The following is a 20,000-nucleotide window of genomic DNA, read 5'->3' as shown; positions in this document are numbered from 1 at the left end:
TGCAGTTACCCTAACCCATAAAATGAAAGGTAGCCATAGTTAGTTGGTTTCAGAGAGTGCTTAGGCCTAATCACTGAAACGAGGGCTTAGGCTTAATCAATAAATTATTGCTATATCGACTGTGAGTCTCATTGACTCATGACTCATTGACTCATTGACCACTTGACTCATAAATCATGGGACCTCGAGTCTTTTAAGTGAACGATCATTTTTTTTCCGCAGACGTCGTGGAAAATGAATTAAGTATAGAAATTAGGAACTGAAATTACGATATCGTTTCAAGAAAAAGTTTTAATGTTTTGGTGTGGTATCGCATTCTGAGTGATGTAGTTTGACGAGCGCGATGAGCGCGTCAAAATAGCAACGAGTTACATTAAAAGGTGATGCGATACTAAACCGAAGGAAAATTCTTTGATTGCACCTGACGTCACGGCGGCCATGTTGGTGGAAAGAACAAAAGCGAAAAAGTCTTTTGGGGTGCTTACCATTTAGCCAGAAAATCCGGAAATTTCGGTTCGGAGGTCAAATGGAAAGGCAATTTTCCGGAAAATCTTTTCGGAAATTGTTGACAACCTCCAGAGGTAGTCCTCTTTTTCTGTTCGGAACGGAATTCGCGAAATGCTCTTTCCATTTGCGAGAATCCTTCCGTTTCCAGGCCCTTTCTCACAAGATCGAGTAAAATATGCGGGATGGAATGCTGTGTAGTAAATGGTAAAATTCCACAGGTCACTCGTTGCAGGTCATTGTTTTACCTTTTGGACCTCAATTTGGCTAGCCCTAGGCCTGAGGTTGGTTTTTAGGCCTAGGGTTAGCCAAATTGAGGGTTTTGGGTTACTTTCAAAAAGGTAAAACAATGACCTGCAACGAGTGACCTGTGGAATGTGAGTAGTATAGGAGTTGGGGGTATGAGATCATTTTGGAAAAATGCTCTCATCCCAACCCAACGCCATACTACTTTACATTTAACGGTTACATATTTTTGATATCGTATTTTCAGTCTCGTATTCTTGGAAATCTATATGTTTTATATTTCTGCGAATCTATGCCGTGGCGTGGCAGAATGGTTTTAAAATAATATCTCATATAATAGTATAATGAGTTGCCAAGAACTGCATAAAGAACTTGTCAATATGGAAGAAGTGGTCTGTCCATTTTGTAATAAGCAAATCTCGAAACATACGAAAGAAATTGAGCAATGCTGCAGTCAACCTGATATAGTGAATGATAACAATATGCTAGTTTGTAAAAAATGTGGGTCAGTTAATGGATATAAACCGCTTATAGAATTTGTTGATTTTCACTCAAATAAGCATAGATTCCATCGTAAAAGTGTTTACCAAAGAAAATATCATATAGAAAACATAATGAATAATATAGCTGTAAAAAATGGTTTCCAGATTTCTGTAAAAAATATGGATAAAATAATTCGAATTTTTGCGGCTATCGGGGAAGTTGTGAAAGATGTTAACATTGATAGAAAGCGTATGATTAACATAAATTTCATTTTAAAACAAATATTTAAAATGGTTGATCTTCCTTATGAAAAGGTCAAGACATCAAAGTCTAAAAAGACACTTGAAAGTTATAAACGATATTGGCAAGACATCCTAGCATTATCATTCGATAAAATAAATGTGATAGTTAAGGAATGAATTTGTCATTGTATTTTGCGTAGAATTTATCAACACTAGGACAAACATCAGTTACAAAATCATCTACATTTTTTAATTCTGTGTGAAACGATGGTTGAAAATCACCGCTTCTCAACATGTCTTTTATTGAATTCAATAGATGTTGATAACTTTGGTATGCATATGTGCAATTTTGTATTTTGAGATCCAATGATTGGAAATCCATGTAAGACTTGATTAACAAAGCACTTGTGCTTATAGCTACTAGGGCTATACCGCCAGTTACAACAGCACTAATAATTCCACCAGTACCAGTTATGATAGAAATAGTATTACCAATAAGTTTGAATTTTTTGAAGCGTTTGACAGCCTTTTTGTAAGCCCAACACTTTCTATGGTATGCCTTATAATAGCTCTTTAGTTCGTCGACCTGATCTTCTGAGAGTTTGTCTGAAATATGGTTCCAGCTAAATATTCTCTTTTTTCGATCTGCCATATATATGGTCTAGATTGTTAATCGTCGGCATAGACAATATAGTATACCACTGACTTGACCACAAAAAGGTGATCTTTTAATCAGTTTAGTTGTGTATTTTTCTGAAATAGCATAAGTGTAACCTCTACCTAGTGCATAATGATCATAAAACCGTCCAAAAGCGTCATGTAGAATGCCATGTGAATTCAAAATATGATTCCATCCAAACATCTTTTCAAATAACCATGTAAGACAGCTATTGCCCGGTCCAAGAAGACCAATTTCACCATCATTGAGTTCAAGAATCTCATTCATAGACATGTCTCTTTTAAAATAGAAACAGTGCAGGTATTGATAAACAAGTGCTGATTTTAATATTTTGTCATTAATGCATGGATGTTTTTCTTTTGCTTCTTGAAAACTATATTCCACAAATCGTAATAAATTGTCGATATACATATATATTGAGTTATATATTTTGAAAATCCACATCACAAATCGAAATGATTTTGAATGAACCTGAACATATTTTTTAATTCATTATCAGACAGAGATTTTGCCCAAACAGCAAAAGCATATAAATCCATTTCACAGAAATTCACAGCAGTGCCATCAGTATGAACCTGACATCCAATAAACATTTCTTGAGCTGAACCTGTCAGAGTGGCAGAAATTGTTTCTGTTTTAATCGCACTGATCGATGTAACGCCTCTAAAGAGTTCTAGATTTGTCCCATTAATACGAATTGTCCAAACTTCGATATTACCAGAGAGATTCAGCAAAGAAGGAATGTTAAGTCTGCCATTTGACGAGGAACCAAAATCGACATAGACTGTACCATCTCCCCATGGTATATGCATACCGAATCTGACGGCTCCACGCCCCCATTGAAACTGTGATTGATTAGTTATCGCTTTTGTTTTGACAACCAGTATTACTGTACATTTGTTACCAGATTTACCTGCTATTTCAGAAACATCAAACGAATTTTTTTCCAAATAGTCATCACTACCATCAAAACGTACAAAAAACAGTTTTTTTGTTGAATCCCTTAGAAAATAAGGCTTTTTTGAATTGGTTGATTGTGAAAAATCGATATTATTGACAGGATCAATCCATGAACTAACTCTATCATTTGAATCGGCTGTGACTACTGATAAAGCTGGAATTAATGCAATGCTGATTTTGTCTAACACTGGTATACCAGGAAGACTGTTCGAAATAATAAAAGTCGATCTGTCTAACTTCAAATCGAGTTGTTTTTTTATGACAACATGGTTATCTTCCGTAGCAGCCTTAACGACGAGATTTTTGTCAGTTTCTATATGTCCATCATCATTTACTGAAAGTTGAGCTTGAGCTTGATAGGTAAAATCATCATCAGAGTGATAGTCAATGGTGTATTCAATTCTGTCACCATTGTCGTCAAGAAGATGTGTACCATCTAAATTTTTTACATACAATGTCATATACTGTTGCATTATATAATTCAATTAATCAGTAATGTTTTGTAATGTATAATGTAAACATAAGATCTTACGCCATCCCCATCGTCATCATCAAAATTTATTCGTATGTTTGTTATGTTTTCAAAATATCGATTGATATTGACAGTAAGTATTTTGCTTGTTGAAAAATCTATGTCATAAAATACACTAGCGTCTCCATAAAAAGTTATATCGTGATTCGACTCTGATGGATAATTTTTTTTAGCATAAATTTTTATTTTATCAATATAAATTTTAGTAAATGTTAGAGGTACTGTTCTAGAAATATTGAAATCACAACCCAGTGATGATTCTGAAGTGGTTCCATAGGCGTAAGACGGTAATATCTTATCAAATAACCCTAAAATTTTATTGTTATTCATATTGATTGGTACATGCATTCGAAATTGATCATTTACAACTTCATAAGCCAATTCATAATCATAAATTGTGAAATCAAGGTTGTTTTTGGATTCGCCTTTTATACCGTAAATCAGGACATACAAGGGTAAAAGAGTTGGGCTTCGATTGTCATAAGTTGATTGAACAGTTACATATAACCGTCTTCCAATAGTTGGTGAAGAACCGTCTGGTGATAAGTTCATAATAAAGCGATAATATTTATACTCTGTGTTGGTTTTGACTGTTGTGGTTCTATCAGTGTTCATGTTCAATTTTTCAAAAGTAACCTGAAATGAATTAAACTCCACATCAAAACCAGTTTTTTGGAAATATATTTCCAAACACACAGTATATTTATCGCTATAATTGTCACGTATCAGTTTGAATAGATTAAAATCGAATCGTCCTTTGAACAGACTGGAACCATCTGTTGCCTTTTGAACCTTGAATGAAAATGCTTTTTTGTTGTTTTTATGTGGCGAGTCATTATAGTCGATTAAATTGGCATCCTGTATGCCGTAATCTTCTGTAAATTCCCCATCATCCATGGCATATTTCAGCACATTTTTTCTGTTTGTGTGAGTAGTTATGTGACTCTTCGCTATTTCGTCGTCTACATATTTCTTATTAATAACTATTTGTTCGTCTGTGTATCTATTGTTTGCAGTACTTATAGTTGAAAAAGCGTCATTTACTTGCTTCAAAGTGATTGCATCTTGATTATGTGTGGCTCTTCCGAGATTTATTATTCGTTGATTGTTCATGTCTAGAACAGACGTCATTACACCGCTTCCATCCAATTTCAATGTTTTTCCAACCTCGGAATCGACATAAGCTTTGTTTGTCACATCTCTAGCACCGGTTGGTTGTCCGCAATTTATTATTTTATTCAAAGACATATCCAAATTTCCAGTCATTTTAGAGGATCCGTCTAAACGAAGTGAATCTAAAAATAATCGATCAACGTAACCTTTTCCTGTGGCATCATTTACACCTGTCGGATCAGCAAGATTGATGATCTTGTTGTTGTTTATATTCAAATTTCCAGTCATTGCTTGCGTACCATCTCGCAACACAACCTGATTTGTATTGGGTTTGGTTGATAAACCAGTTTGTAATTGGTGTTTTGTAACAGCGTCAGAATTGCCAGTGCCTTCAGCAAGATTGCTGATTTTATTATTTCCAAAGTCAAAATTGCCAGTTACGGAAATACTTCCATCTTTTTTCAAATAATTAGCCAGCTCCGTTTTATCAGCTTTAAAATTAAAAGAGCTGTCAACGTAAAATTTATTAGAAGCATCTGAATGTAGTATCGGGTCTTTCACTCCGAAGATTCTTTGATTTTTCATGTCGATTGGATTTTGGGCTTCTATCTTTCCATCGTTTGTATTTAATTCAAAGTAAAAGTTATGCATATGAGAACTGCTGACAGCGTCACTATGGCCATGTCTAGCAGGTGCAATGTTTTCTACACGTCTGTTATCCATATTGAGGGCTCCAGTCATTGCATTGCTTCCGTCCAATTTTAAAGTCTTATTAACCTCAGTTTCTACATAACTCTTAGTAGTTGCATCGTCATTCGTTTGAGGTGAATCTAAATTTCTCAGTTTTTTATTCTGCATATCATAATCGCCATCATCAGTAAGTTTAAAACCAACACCAGGCAATCCTTTTACTATTTCGACAACTTTTTCATGCGAAAATGTGTCTTCAGGTAATTTACCATTTGAGTAACTCATATACAATTGATTTATATTGTTTCATCAAAATTCTTCTTTACTTGTTTCTCAGGTTTGTCAATATATATGAAACTGAAAGGGTCTCTAGTTGCTTTCTCGTATAATTGTTTTGAGACATTGTTTTCACGACATATGAGACTTTTTTCATTAGTACTCGGAAAATCATAAATGGCAAAATGTGAGCAGTTTAATCTAATATCTTTTGGTGTCTTATAGTAGCTTTGACTCAAATATATGGCGCAGCAGTTTTTATGCCTCCCCTGTATAAAATAGTCAACTAATGGTTTTTGGTTTTTGTCGCATACGAAATCGTCGAATATTACAATTTTTTGATTATCACTGTTAAGATCATTTACAGGAATGATTTGATCGTTGCTTGCTTCAATAACATCATAACCAGCCTCATCACTCATTGGTTCGAAATCATCCATGAGATTCTGATACTTTGACTGCTCTAAGTTTTTTGCATAAAGGTATATTTTATCAAAATACAACAGATTGTAAATCATATGCATCAGTGTGTTTGTTTTTCCCGAACCAGAAGGTCCACAAATGAGCATGCGGAAGCATCGATCAGGCATAAAATCATGTAGTTGTGTGAAGTTTGTGACAACATCGTCGCCAGTATCATAATTAGGTATCTTCATTTATATCATATGGGTATATTGTTTCAATAAAGTTGTGTATAACATGGTGTTCAACACGGTGTAAAACGTTATTTTTTATATATGAATTTCCATTTTTATGTAAAGTAATAATATAACAAAAATGAGTTTACTTAAGTGGAAAGAACTCGCAAAGAGTAAATCTGAATTAGGGGACAAGATCAATTATGTCCATAATGCAATTACAAAACATGATATCGATCAGAAGACCAGTCAACAGGGATTTTCAAAAGTATTCCAACCAATTACAAGTAAATTAGATGATGTTATTGATAGTAATCAGGCTTTAAGGTTGCCAAGGAAAAAACGACCACTGAAGAAAGGAGAAGTTCCTGATTACGGCATTGATATAGAGGATGAAGTTCCAGATATGAATCTTGGTGATCTATTTGAACAACCTGTTTTGCCACAGCAAGAAAAACAACTGGTGCCAAAACCGCCAACATATGAAGAATCTTTACAAGATCTTCTGGAAGGAAAAAAAGAGATGTATGTTGATCCTAAGCACTTTCCTGAAGAACCAGAATTACCACCAGAATATGATGATGACGATGCGATCGATTATGGAATGGATGAAGAAGATATGGAAAATGAGATATTAGGTGATCTTGGTATACCAAATTATGATTCTGTTGAAAAGGTAATAAATCAACAAGAAATGACTGAACGAAAAAACAAAAAATATCTCAATAAGATTGTCAATGCGGCTAAATTTAAAAGAAATCAATTGAAAGCCTACAAAGGAAACGTTACAAAGCAATACAAAAGTGGGAATATAACGGAAGCTGATAGGCAAGAGGAAAACAAAAGAGTGGATCGCGCTATGAGAACTCTGAATGAATACATAAAACATTATCAAAATAAAATGGAAACAATGAAAGGTTCTGGCAGGAAAAAACAGAAAGGTGGTAATGTGATATTTTTCAACAAACCGAAAGAACTCATAAAAAAATTGGATTTAATCATTGGTGAGATATTGGCTGGCAATACAAGCATTGACATGCGAAATATGGGTGTTTCTATATTGGACACATTATTGAAAATGACAACAATTAACAAATCACAATATGGTAAATTATACAAACAATATTTCCAAATTTAATGTAACTTCATTATATAATGGAACGAGAGATAGTTTTATCATCTTACAGTGTGAAAAATAAAGGGGATAATAAACCAGAAGATTTTACAACAAATTTCACCAGACCTGTAACTCTAGACAATAATAAGCAATACGTTATCGGTCTTAACAGAGTCATTAACATGTCATTCACTTGGTTCAATGTCAATGCTGGGTACAAAAATCAATTAATCAAATACAGCTCCGATAATGGTTCAACTTTTAAGGACATTACCTTTCCAGCTGGGGTATGGAATTATACGGACTTTGACAGACATATTAAAAATGTGACGAAAACTGGTGATACGTATCCGATGACTCTTGAATTCAACGAAACAACATTCAGAGTCACGGTTACATTAGCTGCAAATTACCAACTCGATTTAAGAGCAAGTAATTTTAATGACCTGATCGGTTTTGATAAAAAGATATTAGCAAGTGGAACGCATATTGGACCAAGAGTGCCGAATCTCAGTCAAGACACAGACGTACTCAATATTCATTGCGATTTGGTAAACGAAAGTTTAGTTGACGGCGAAGAAACAGACATTATTTATTCATTCTCAACTAGTGTACTAAAACCAAGTTACTCCTTCACCCTCGAACCACAAAGAGTTACATTTAATCCTGTGAACAAAACTACAATTTCATCAATCAGAATCATGATAACAGATGGAAAAAGAAGATTAGTGGATCTAAATGGAGCGGATACGTCTTTTTCGCTGATTTTAAAAAGTATCTAATGTAACAGTATAATGAAACCGTATGAATTTAAGAGGTTTTACCATCCAACAATTGGGAAATTTGTATTTCAACACAAAGGGTCTGGGCTTATCTTAGACAACATTTTCAAACCGTTAAAGAGTGTGGCATCATCTGTTTTCAAGAAATTCGCCAAGCCATTAGCCAAGAAGGCATTAGAATCAGGGGTTTCCCATGCAGGTGATAAAAAAGTCAAGACGGTGGCAGAAAAGTCAGGAGACCTAATAATGAAAAAATTAGCAAATTTGAGAAAAGGAGCCACAACACCAACACAAAAAGCAATTGTTCCATCCTTGCCCATTGAACAGAAACAGCAAGATGAAAGCGCTGACATGATACTAAATAGATTGATATCCGGATCTGGAAGAAGGCGTAGATTTTTCAAATAAATAACATGACAGCAAAATTATATAATACAATAGTATAAATGGCTTTTAGAACAAGTGAATTATTGCAAAGAAATGAGTTGGTGCGTTTCCAACTTGATGATGTAATTAGAGCCCCTGGAAATAATCAACATCAAGAAAAGAACGGTTATAGATTCACCATCAACGACCGGAGTTCTTTCTATGATTGGTACAATGCTTATTTCGAGGTTCAATTCCAGTTACAAAAAATAGCAGATGGAGCTGGTTATGCAGCAGCCGATAGAATAACGGTGATAAACGGATCTCATTCATTGATTGCACATATGATGATTAAAAGTGCTGGGAAAATTGTTTATGATACTGACAATCTACATAAGGTCACTTTTGTGAAGAATCTGTTGGAATATTCTGATGATTACAGCAGATCAGTCGGTAAAAACAGTTTTTGGTATTTAGACACAAATGATACGACAGCCAATACTAATTCAGGATATGAATCGAGAAGAGTGCTTACACAAGCTGCCAACGATGATGGAACGGGAGGAGCAAAAGATGTGAATTTGATCATACCTCTCAATCGTTACAGTTTTTTTGAAGAGTTGCAGGATAAAATGTTGGTTCCTATGCAGTTACAATTCAATTTGAATCTCCAGAACGACAATGAACTCATCAATAGGGCAGCAGCAGCAGATGCCGGAAGAGTAGTGATTAACAGATTTCTACTATGGGTTCCAAAATTAACACCAAAAGACAGTATGTACGACAAATTTGTAAGCTCTTTCATGAAAGAACACAAATGGACATATCAGCGTGAACTATATGCAGTGTCAGCACCTGCTAGAGTCAGTGGTTTTTTTCAGATTTCTTCCAGCATTGACAATGTCAAAGCAATTTTTGTTTATCTACAACGGGCTAAAACCAGAGTTGCAACTCAAAATCCATATATACTTGATACCTTCAAACTAAATGCAGCAGACGCAAACAGTTATTTAACAACATGCAGACTCGAATATGGCAATGGTGTTTTCTACCCAGAAACAGAATATGACAGTGAAAGCAAAGTGAGAATATTCAATGATCTCATGTCTTATGCAATGCGAAAAAATGATTACAACACCGGAACCCAGTTGAATCTTGCCAATTATAACAGCCTGTATTCACTGATCTATTTTGATCTCTCATATCAAGCAGAGAAAGTAACAAGAGACCCTAAACAGTTGATTTTCAGGTATAAAATAAGTGCCAATAGTGCAGCAGATTTCAATGTCCATGCAGTTGTATTGTACGAAGAGTCGGTTGTTATTGACAAGGTGGGTAATGAATTGGTTATAGTTTAATCCCATGAATGACACATATTTATTTGTATATGTTTTGTGACTGGAATTATGTAACATATATTATATGACTGAACTTCATCAAATAAACGTAAGACTGTCAGATAATCAAAAAAAGAATCTGAGTAATGCTTACCATAAAAGGGAAACAATTGTTCTAAGACTGACAAATGATTCTCTTAATGGAAACGACACTCTTTATGTTCCAGCAATGGTGAAAAAACGATTGCAAAAAAATCGACAATTGAACAAAGGAATGGACATTAAGCTTGCCAAGACCAATATCAGAAAACAAGTAGGCGGAAGTCTTTTGAGCACCGTATTGTCACTTGGTATGAGAGCATTACCAGCAATTGGTAAAACCCTTGGGTTGAGTGCTCTTGGTGGTTTAGCAGAAGCTGGAGCCAAAAAATTGTTAGGATCTGGTCAAAAAGGTGGTGCTATGCCATTACCCATGATGATACCTTTCAATGCAATCAATCAACTGATGCCATATCTGAATATGTTTACAACCAAACAGCAAAGAGACATAATGAATGCGGCTCAAACAGGATCTGGCGTTAAAATAACACCGACTAAAACACAATCAGGTGGATTTCTAGGAACTCTGTTGGCTTCCGTTGGAATTCCTATGGCTGTTAATCTGGTGAAAAAGCTGTTTACAGGGAAAGGAGCACCGAGGGTAGGTAGACCACCTTCGTCAAAAAAGGATGGTACAGGTGCACCTAGAATGGGAATGCCCCCTCCATTTTACAGTTATCCGCCATATGTGACTGGTAATGGTAGAAAAAAAAAACATCCTCAACCAAAAAAGGAAAAGGGTTACTATTGGGAAAAAACAGTCCATTCAATGGCATACCCATTTTGGGGGCAATATTGTAAAACCAAAATTTCACAAAAACATACCTATGTCCAATCACGATCTGAAAAAATGGTGTAAATATTTGAACATACCAATCAATGATGTACTGTCAAGAGATGAAAAAGTTCCACATAACCATAAACAGGCGTTATTTATTTACAATCTTGAACCAGCTTATATGAGCGGAAGTCATTGGGTTGCAACATATGTCAAAGACAATGTGATAAATTATTTCGATAGTTTTGGTATGCCCCCATTTCAAGAGATCGTAAATCATGCCAAAAAGAAAAATCTGACTTTGTTACATCAAAACAATCAGATACAAAACATACAAACAACAACTTGTGGGTATTTCTGTTTATACTTTCTGAATGAAATGAATAAGGGTAATTCGTATTATGATTTATTACAAGTATTCGACATAAATGATACAATGAAAAATGAGAGATTTATCGAATATTATTTTAGAAATATCTAACTTATATATATTATGAAATCATATTGTGTAAAACAAAAGAAAGTGACTGAATGTGTTGAACCTTCAGGTTACAAAACAGCCAAAAATGGTAGACTGATGTTCTTTTGCACTTGTGCTGAATGTGGCATTACAAAGACCAAATTTGTCAAACAACAGGGAAACTAAACAGCCCGTTGGGAGCGGGCTTACTCAGTGATATTGCTAATACAGGAACAGAATTATTTTTGACTAAAGGAGTACCTTATCTTGGCAAAAAAGCCGTTGAAATGGGTAGATATTATGGTTCCGAATTAATGAGAGATCCAAAGTTGCAGAAAAAAGCAATCGATTATGGTTTGAGAAAAATGAATCCTCTACTTCATAAAGTTGGATCAGAAGCTCTCAATCAATTGTCAACAAAAATAAGACCCAAAAAGAAATACACAACCAATAGGAAAGATCTGGACGGCGGTGCTTTAGACATTCACAAAGCTATTGGTAAATTACCGAAACCAAAAGGCGGATGGACATTACCTGGGCATCATTACACCGGACCATATAATGATTTAGAAAATCAACTGAAGTATGACCCAAAAACTGGTCAAATATTGGAAATATATGATATGCCCACTGGAAAAACTGATGCAATAGCAATGCAACACGATGTTGATTATTCCGTCTGCAAGGATGACAGAAAATGTAAAAACAAAGCAGATAGAAAAATGGTTCAAGCTTTAGACAACGTACCGTATAATGAAAGACAATGGGGGCATTGGTTGGCAAGAAATGTTATCAATACAAAGCAGAAACTAGGTCTTGGAGTTTCAAAAAACGGAAAAAGCCGTCGGGTAACTGGCAAGAAAAATTAGCAGATGAATTACATGCATCTATAAGACGCAACTTTACTCGGCGGCGTGTAATCGTAAATCATATCGATGAAATATGGGCAAGTGATCTAGTTGAAATGCAACAGTTTAGTAAATGGAATAAAGGTTACCGATATCTTCTCATGGTTATTGATGTTTTCAGCAAATACGGTTGGATTGTCCCATTGAAGGATAAGAAAGGTGAATCTGTTACTGAAGCATTTAAAACAATATTCAAGGAAGGCAGAAAACCACAATATTTATGGGTTGATAAGGGAAAGGAGTTCTATAACAAACACTTGAAAGACTTGTTGGAGAAAAATATGATACATATGTATTCAACTGAAAATGAGGAGAAATCCTCAGTGGTCGAAAGATGGAATAGAACAATCAAGTCCAAAATGTGGAAGCAGTTCACAGTTCAAGGTAATACAATGTATCTCGATATGCTGTCCAAACTAGTGAAACAGTATAATAATACAAAACATTCAAGCATAAAGATGACACCCGTTGAAGCATCTAACAAGAGGAATGAAGGAACCGTTTACTTCAATCTATATGGTGACACAGAAACATTGAAACAGAAACCTAAATTTCAAACAGGTGACAAGGTTCGAATATCCAAGTATAAACGAAATGTGTTCGACAAGGGTTACACACCAAATTGGACCGAAGAAGTGTTTACAGTTGATAAGATCCAATACACTAATCCAATAACATACAAACTAAAAGATCTCAGAGGTGAAGAGATACAAGGCAGTTTTTATGAACCTGAATTATTAAAAGCAAAGCAGGATATTTTCCGTATTGACAAAGTGATTAGAAGAGACTATAAAAAGAAACAAGCTTTGGTAAAATGGAAGGGATACAGTGATGAATTCAACAGTTGGGTACCGTTGAAAGACATTGAAAACATATGAATTGTGGTGAAACAAACGCACCTTGATAAATATATAAGAAAATAATATATAGTACATGTATATATGGACAAGTTCGAAAATGAAGAAAAGTTTGGTTTCTATTATGAGAGCGATCAGGATTCCCATCTGTCGGATTCTGACTGGGTACCATCCTCACCGGAAAGTTTTTCATCACAAGAAAGCATATCTGAAGAAAGCTGCTGCAGTTCGCAGGAATCTGAATCGTCTGACAACGATGAAGAATTATAAAAACAAAATGTGAATATATAGTATGAAAAATTTTACAGACAGACAAAAATACTTGTTGATCTTTTGGTACCATTTTTTGAAAGATATAAAAGAAGACAACATAGAAAAATCTCTGCATCGTAAATTCCGTGGATACAAAATCGATTGGCAAGCAATGAGTGAAATATTTTCTCGAGCATCTGAAACTGTATACGCAAGAAAAAAAGTGTATCCATGGGATTTGAGAACAATAAATTCCAAAGGAAGATGTCTGCGTGTTTATTATGATTATTTGTTGAAAAGAAATGTAAACAATTAGTATATGACATTCAGAGGAAGCCAAATAGTAGAAACAATGGCTGTAAGAAAAGTAGTCACAGAAATGATTTGCGATATAATAGTGAGAAACGCGGATTACATGCATTATGTTAATTCCAAAGGGTTGCCATTATTGTTGAAAGCATTGGAAACAGGAGGACCAAAGAAAGAAATCGACAAAATGTTTCAAATAATTGATTCCAAAATGGATTTTTTGTTCAGAGAGTTTCAAAGATACCGTGATTTTTTGGCACCATTGAAATTGATACAAGCGCAAAATATATAAGAATAAAATCTAAACATATAGTATGAACTCAAAATCATTATTCAATGCTTTAATGTCCCATGTAATTCGTGATCCTTCGTTGAAAGTCTTTTTGGAAGATTTGATTTATTCCGATGTGTTGTCTGTCATTCATCCACCCGTTAAATTGAAATTGGTGCATTTCTATAAAAAATTAATGGTCATGGTAACAGATGGAAAAAAAATCTTTGTAATGGATCCCGATGACATAAACGACGACATGTTGCAACAGATAAAACAAGCTTTCAGCAAATACAAACCAAATAAATCTGAAGATGAATCTGAAGATGATTCTGAAGATGATTCTGATTAAAACCATATAAAAGAATAATGTCTCTGTATATAATATGGAAACTTCAAAACGAGGTCCAAAGAAACAATTCACTGACAAAGAGATTCAAGAGAAAAAAAACAAATATGGTCGTGAGACAGAATGGTATTGTGTGATATGCAACAATGGAAAGAATTATGCCATGAGAGGAAAACATCAGCATCTAAAAAGTGAGAAACACAAACTGCATATGAAAATTCATGAATTGGAAAATATATAGTTTGTCAAATTTTTACAGTTAAAATCAATCGTACCAGATTGGTTTCAACTAAAAATCCATAAAGTATTTAAAAGAATGTCGATTGTTATATAAGATAGAGAATGAAAAATAATATCTCAAGTAATATTATGAATCATTATGACCTAGAAAATCTTAGCAAACAAGAATTGTTGAATATAATAAAAAAATTATTGAATAAAAACGAACCAGCAACCAAGATCCGGAGGCCTATCCCAACTCCTCGAAAAAGTGTTAGGCAAATGGTGCAAAACTATGAAGAAAATATAATTCTTCCCCCGCCAGAGTTCCGAGATGGATACAAACCGGTGGCTGCGGTAAGAACCAAACAACCTGTGGCCGCGGTAAGAACAAAAATACCGGTTGCCGCTCCAAGAACCAAAAAACAACCCGTTCCATCACCAAGGACCATAATACAAGAAACGAACAAAGCTTTAAAAGGGTTCACAAAGTCTTATGAAATCAACATAAAAAACAGCAAAGACCCACTTATGCAACTGCAAAATACAAGAAAGGCTGTTGCCATCCATATCGAAAAAATATTAAAATCAATGAAAGGTCTAAAGTTTGTTGAAACACTGAGGGTCACATTTGAAAAACAACTAGGACGAGAAGAAAAAATTATGAAAACAGCGTATTTCAACAGTCAACCCCAAACAATAACAAATGACACACAAATTGAACTAGCTTTATCTTTGTCAAAACAAGTCATACTAAACAAGATTGCAGTTTGGATTTCAGAGGGATCTGGTTGGACTATTCAATCTGTTGAAAATCATTATATCAATGTGGTAAAATATGAACCAATGAAAGGATCTTCTTATATAAAACTACCCACAGAACTCAGAAACAGTGCAAAGGGATTGATCAACATGAAAAATGAGGATAATGAATGCTTCAGGTGGTGCCACATAAGACATCTTAATCCTCAAGACAAATACCCACAGAGAATCAAAAAATCAGACAAAGCATTCATTGAAAATTTGAATTATTCAGGAATTGAATTTCCAGTGACTACCAAACAGTACAACAAAATAGAAAAGCAGAATGAAATTAACATCAATGTTTTCGGTTATGAAAACAAACAAAAGTATCCCATTTATGTGTCAAAAGAAAAGTATGAAGATTGTATGAATCTGCTTCTTATAACAGAAAATGAAAACAAGCATTATGTATTAATCAAAGATTTCAACAAATTCATGTACAATCAAACAAAACACAAGGAAAGAAAGCACTTCTGTATGCATTGCTTACAATGTTTCAGTTCTGAAAGAGTATTAACTGATCATAAAGAAAACTGCATACAAGTAAATGGAGCACAAGCAATTAAAATGCCAACAAAAGATGACAACATACTAAAATTCAATAATGCCCACAAACAAATACCCGTTCCATTTGTAATATATGCAGATTTTGAAGCCATAACTGAAAAAATACATGGATGCCAACCCAATGATGATAAATCATACACAGAGGCTTATCAGAGACACACAGACTGTGGTTATGGATATAAGGTTGTGTGTTGTTATGATGATAAATACACAAAACCAGTACAAATTTATAGAGGTGAAAAAGCTGTTTACAAATTTATGGAAGCCATGCTGGATGAAGTCAAATACTGCAAGAAGATTATGAAAAAATATTTCAATAAACCATTGAGAATGACTAAAGATGATGAAGAAAAATTCCAAAAAGCTGATGAATGTCATATCTGCAATAAGAAATACAATGAAAATGATGTGAGAGTTAGAGACCATTGCCATATCACAGGTAAATACAGAGGATCAGCTCACCAAGATTGCAATCTTAACTTTCGGATAACTGAGAAAATACCAGTCATGTTTCACAATCTCCGTGGGTATGACAGTCATTTTATAATGCAAGAAATTGGTGAGACAGTCAAAAAGCATACATACACAAACAAGAAAGGTGAAACATGTCAAATGAATATCAATGCCATACCAAACAACATGGAAAAGTATATGGCTTTCATGCTTGGTAATCATCTGACCTTTATTGATAGTTTTCAATTCATGAGCTCAAGTCTTGATAAACTGGTGAGCAACCTACCAAAAGAAGCATTAATATATACTTCTCGAAAATTTGAAGGTAAAGAGCTTGATTTGATGAGCAAGAAGGGAGTATACCCATATGACTTTATGGACAGTTTTGAAAAATTCAATGAAAAGCTGCCACCAAAAGAAGAATTTTACAGTATATTAAATGATGAGCATATCTCAGGTGATCAATACAAACATGCTCAAAATGTATGGAACACTTTTAATCTCAAAAACATGGGTGAGTATCATGACTTGTACCTCAAATCAGACATCCTTTTGTTAGCTGATGTATTTGAAAACTTCCGAAAGACCTGCCTGCAATACTACAAATTAGACCCATGTCATTATTTTACCAGTCCTGGGCTTTCCTGGGATGCTATGTTAAAGATGACTGACATTAAATTGGAGCTTATGACTGATATTGATATGTTTCAATTCATCGAAAAGGGCATGCGTGGTGGTACATCATACATAGCAAATCGATACGGTAAAGCTAATAATAGATACATGAAAACATATGACGAGAAAGCACCCTCAAAATATATTATGTATCTGGATGCTAATAATCTGTATGGTTGGGCTATGTCACAATACCTACCAACTGGTGGTTTTAAATGGTTGGCTAAAAACCAGATTGATAAGATAGACCTAGCCAAGTATAAAGAAGATAGCAATAAAGGTTTGATATTAGAAGTTGATTTGGAATATCCCAAAGAATTACACGATCTGCATAATGATTATCCGCTAGCAGCCGAAAAGGTTAAAGTCAACAAAGATATGCTTTCTAATTATTGCCAAGAAATAGCCGATAAATTCAAAGTGTCAACTGGCTTAGTTCATAAACTGATACCTACATTAAGCAACAAAGAAAAGTATGTTCTTCATTATAGGAACCTACAATTGTACACCGATCTCGGTTTGAAAATAACCAAAATCCATCGAGTTCTAAAGTTCAATCAGTCACCATGGTTAAAGCAATATATCGATTTCAATACGCAGAAGAGAACCAATGCCAAAAATGCTTTTGAGAAAGACTTCTTCAAGCTTATGAATAACAGTGTATTTGGGAAAACAATGGAAAATATTAGAAAGCGAGTAGATGTCAGATTAGTAACTGATGAAAACAAACTGTTAAAAATGGCTGCTAAACCAACATATGTCAGTAGCAAGATCTTTAATGAAAATCTAGTGGCAGTGCATAAAATCAAAGAAACACTAACCCTAAACAGGCCGGCATATGTGGGTATGTGTATCCTAGATCTTAGCAAGACACTAATGTATGATTTCCACTACAATTATATCAAACAAAAATACGGCAGCGAAGCGAAATTATTATTCACAGACACAGACAGCTTGACCTATGAAATCGAAACCAGTGATGCGTACCAAGACTTTTGGAATGATAAAGACAAATTCGATAACAGTGATTATCCCGAAGATTCACAATATTTCGACAAGACAAACAAAAAAGTAATCGGTAAATTCAAAGACGAGGCAGCAGGTATACCAATAACCGAATTCGTCGGATTGCGATCAAAAATGTATTCATACATGAAAGACAATGACAAAGGCGGAAAGACCGCTAAGGGTATTAAAAAGAATATCATCAAAAAGAACATAACTCATGAAAATTACAAAAACGTACTGTTCAATAACAAGCAAATGCATCACACCATGAAAACGATTAGAAGCAACTTACATCAACTCGGAAGCTATGAGCTTAATAAAGTGTCATTGTCCTGCTTCGATGATAAGCGGTATATTCATAACAATGGCGTCACCAGTTTCGCTTATGGTCATTACAACATCAACACACTAAAATAACATTTTCTTTAAAGGATTGAACACAAAATGTCCAACCAAAAAAAAAACCAAAATTTGAACCATTTGGTTGTATTTTCGGTTTTGGTTAATTTATGGGTTAACTTTTCATTGGTTGAAAATCACGGGGAAACCCCCTTTATTTATTTCCGAGAATGTCATGCTTTGTGATTTTTCTAAGAAAGTCACGCATTTTAAATAACATATAGATTTTCAAAATAAATTTTGCGTTGGATCCATTCTGCCTCGCCACGGCATAGATTCGCAGAAATATAAAACATATATATTTCCAAGAATACGAGACTGAAAATACGAGATCAAAAATATGTAACCAAAAGTTGGTAACCATTAAATGGAAAGTAGTATGGAGTTGGGTTGGTATGAGAGCATTTTTGCAAAAATGCTCTCGTACCCCCAACTCCTATACTACTCATGTGACCTGTGTTTTAGACCTGCCTTTGGACCCTTCCCTACGTTTCTCCACCACTTACAGAGTACGCAGGGTATGACTCTGCAGATATAGAATGCACAGTATCCTTGATTTAGAGAAACAACATTTTCCTTTTGTCTTGACTACAATTATGACGACATCCACCATGGTACAACGACACACAGGTTTTTTTTACATTTTAGGGTCACAACTCATTGTCGCCGGCAATTCGTCGTTCAGCAACACAGCTGTCTCCCTGCCAGCAGAGCCTTTCTTAATTTGACGACAAAGAAAGGACTCTGTAGAAATCGTGTTAAGTCTTTATTGAGTATTTGCAAGCCGTTGCTTGGAAATCCTCAGACGTATTCCTCTTTTCCCGTTGACCGGAAAAATCCTGTATCATTTGTATACTCCCACTCGATCCGGTTCACTTCGGCCTCTTTTCCCGCCATTTCGATTTGTCATTGTCTTCTTCTAGCCGCGAGAGACTCGGTCCTGGCGAAACGCCACACCGGGAAATCCTGTGCCATGTACGAGCGTTCCATTCCAGCCGGATTTTCCATGCAAATGGTAAACGCCCTTGGGCTACGGCGACTTAAAAGACTTGACACAATTACCGCAGAGCCTCTCTTGTTCGCCCCCTTCCAAGTTTTAGAAACGCTCTGCTCGCATGGTGCACAGCCCTGCAAGTGTGCAGATTATGAATGTTTTCCTATATGTCATGGCTCTTGGTTCCTTAAGGCTGTTATAGCCAGGGAGTGGGTTGTGACGCTGGGCTCTCACAACCTCTCGAAATGCTCCCGATGGCGTGCGACTCTAAGAGCCTCTGTCAGCTAAGTCCAACGTCTAGCCTCCGCGTGGCGGGACTGGTACCACCGACAGGAGAAGGGGCGAAGGCGAAGCCACTGGCGCCTCAAAACCAGTTGCCCAGGGTAGATGGGGCTCTTAGCCTTTGAAGGCAGCCCATCTCGGGGAAAGTAAACCCTTATTTCAAACCTCTGCTGCCTTGCGGCTATACCTGATCTCAGGAAAGCTTCAGGAGTAAATCTCGAGGACAAATCCGGAGTGGAGCCCCTAGGGCGTATGGCAGGTGCTCAGCACTTCTGTCCAGCAGCTTCTGCAGTGGAACTAGCCCCAAGTTGTATTACTTCTTCCTTTCCCTTGGGCCCAACCAGTTACACC

General features: G+C 35.4%; 1 long non-coding RNA gene across 1 annotated transcript in view; it reads right to left on the bottom strand.

The window, feature by feature from the left end:
- The window catches only part of LOC138021270 (uncharacterized), a 28,896-nt gene extending 10,452 nt beyond the window's left edge, over positions 1–18,444 (bottom strand). The window contains exon 1 of the long non-coding RNA XR_011126340.1: positions 18,267–18,444. This is a non-coding gene — a long non-coding RNA (uncharacterized lncRNA). The remainder of the gene's footprint in view (positions 1–18,266) is intronic.
- Positions 18,445–20,000: the final 1,556 nt, after the last annotated feature.

The sequence above is a fragment of the Montipora capricornis genome, chromosome 2, assembly GCF_036669925.1.
Source record: "Montipora capricornis isolate CH-2021 chromosome 2, ASM3666992v2, whole genome shotgun sequence".
Classification (NCBI taxonomy): Eukaryota; Metazoa; Cnidaria; class Anthozoa; order Scleractinia; family Acroporidae; genus Montipora; species Montipora capricornis.
Note: the sequence above shows the minus strand (reverse complement) of the source record. Positions and strands in the feature narration are given on the sequence as shown.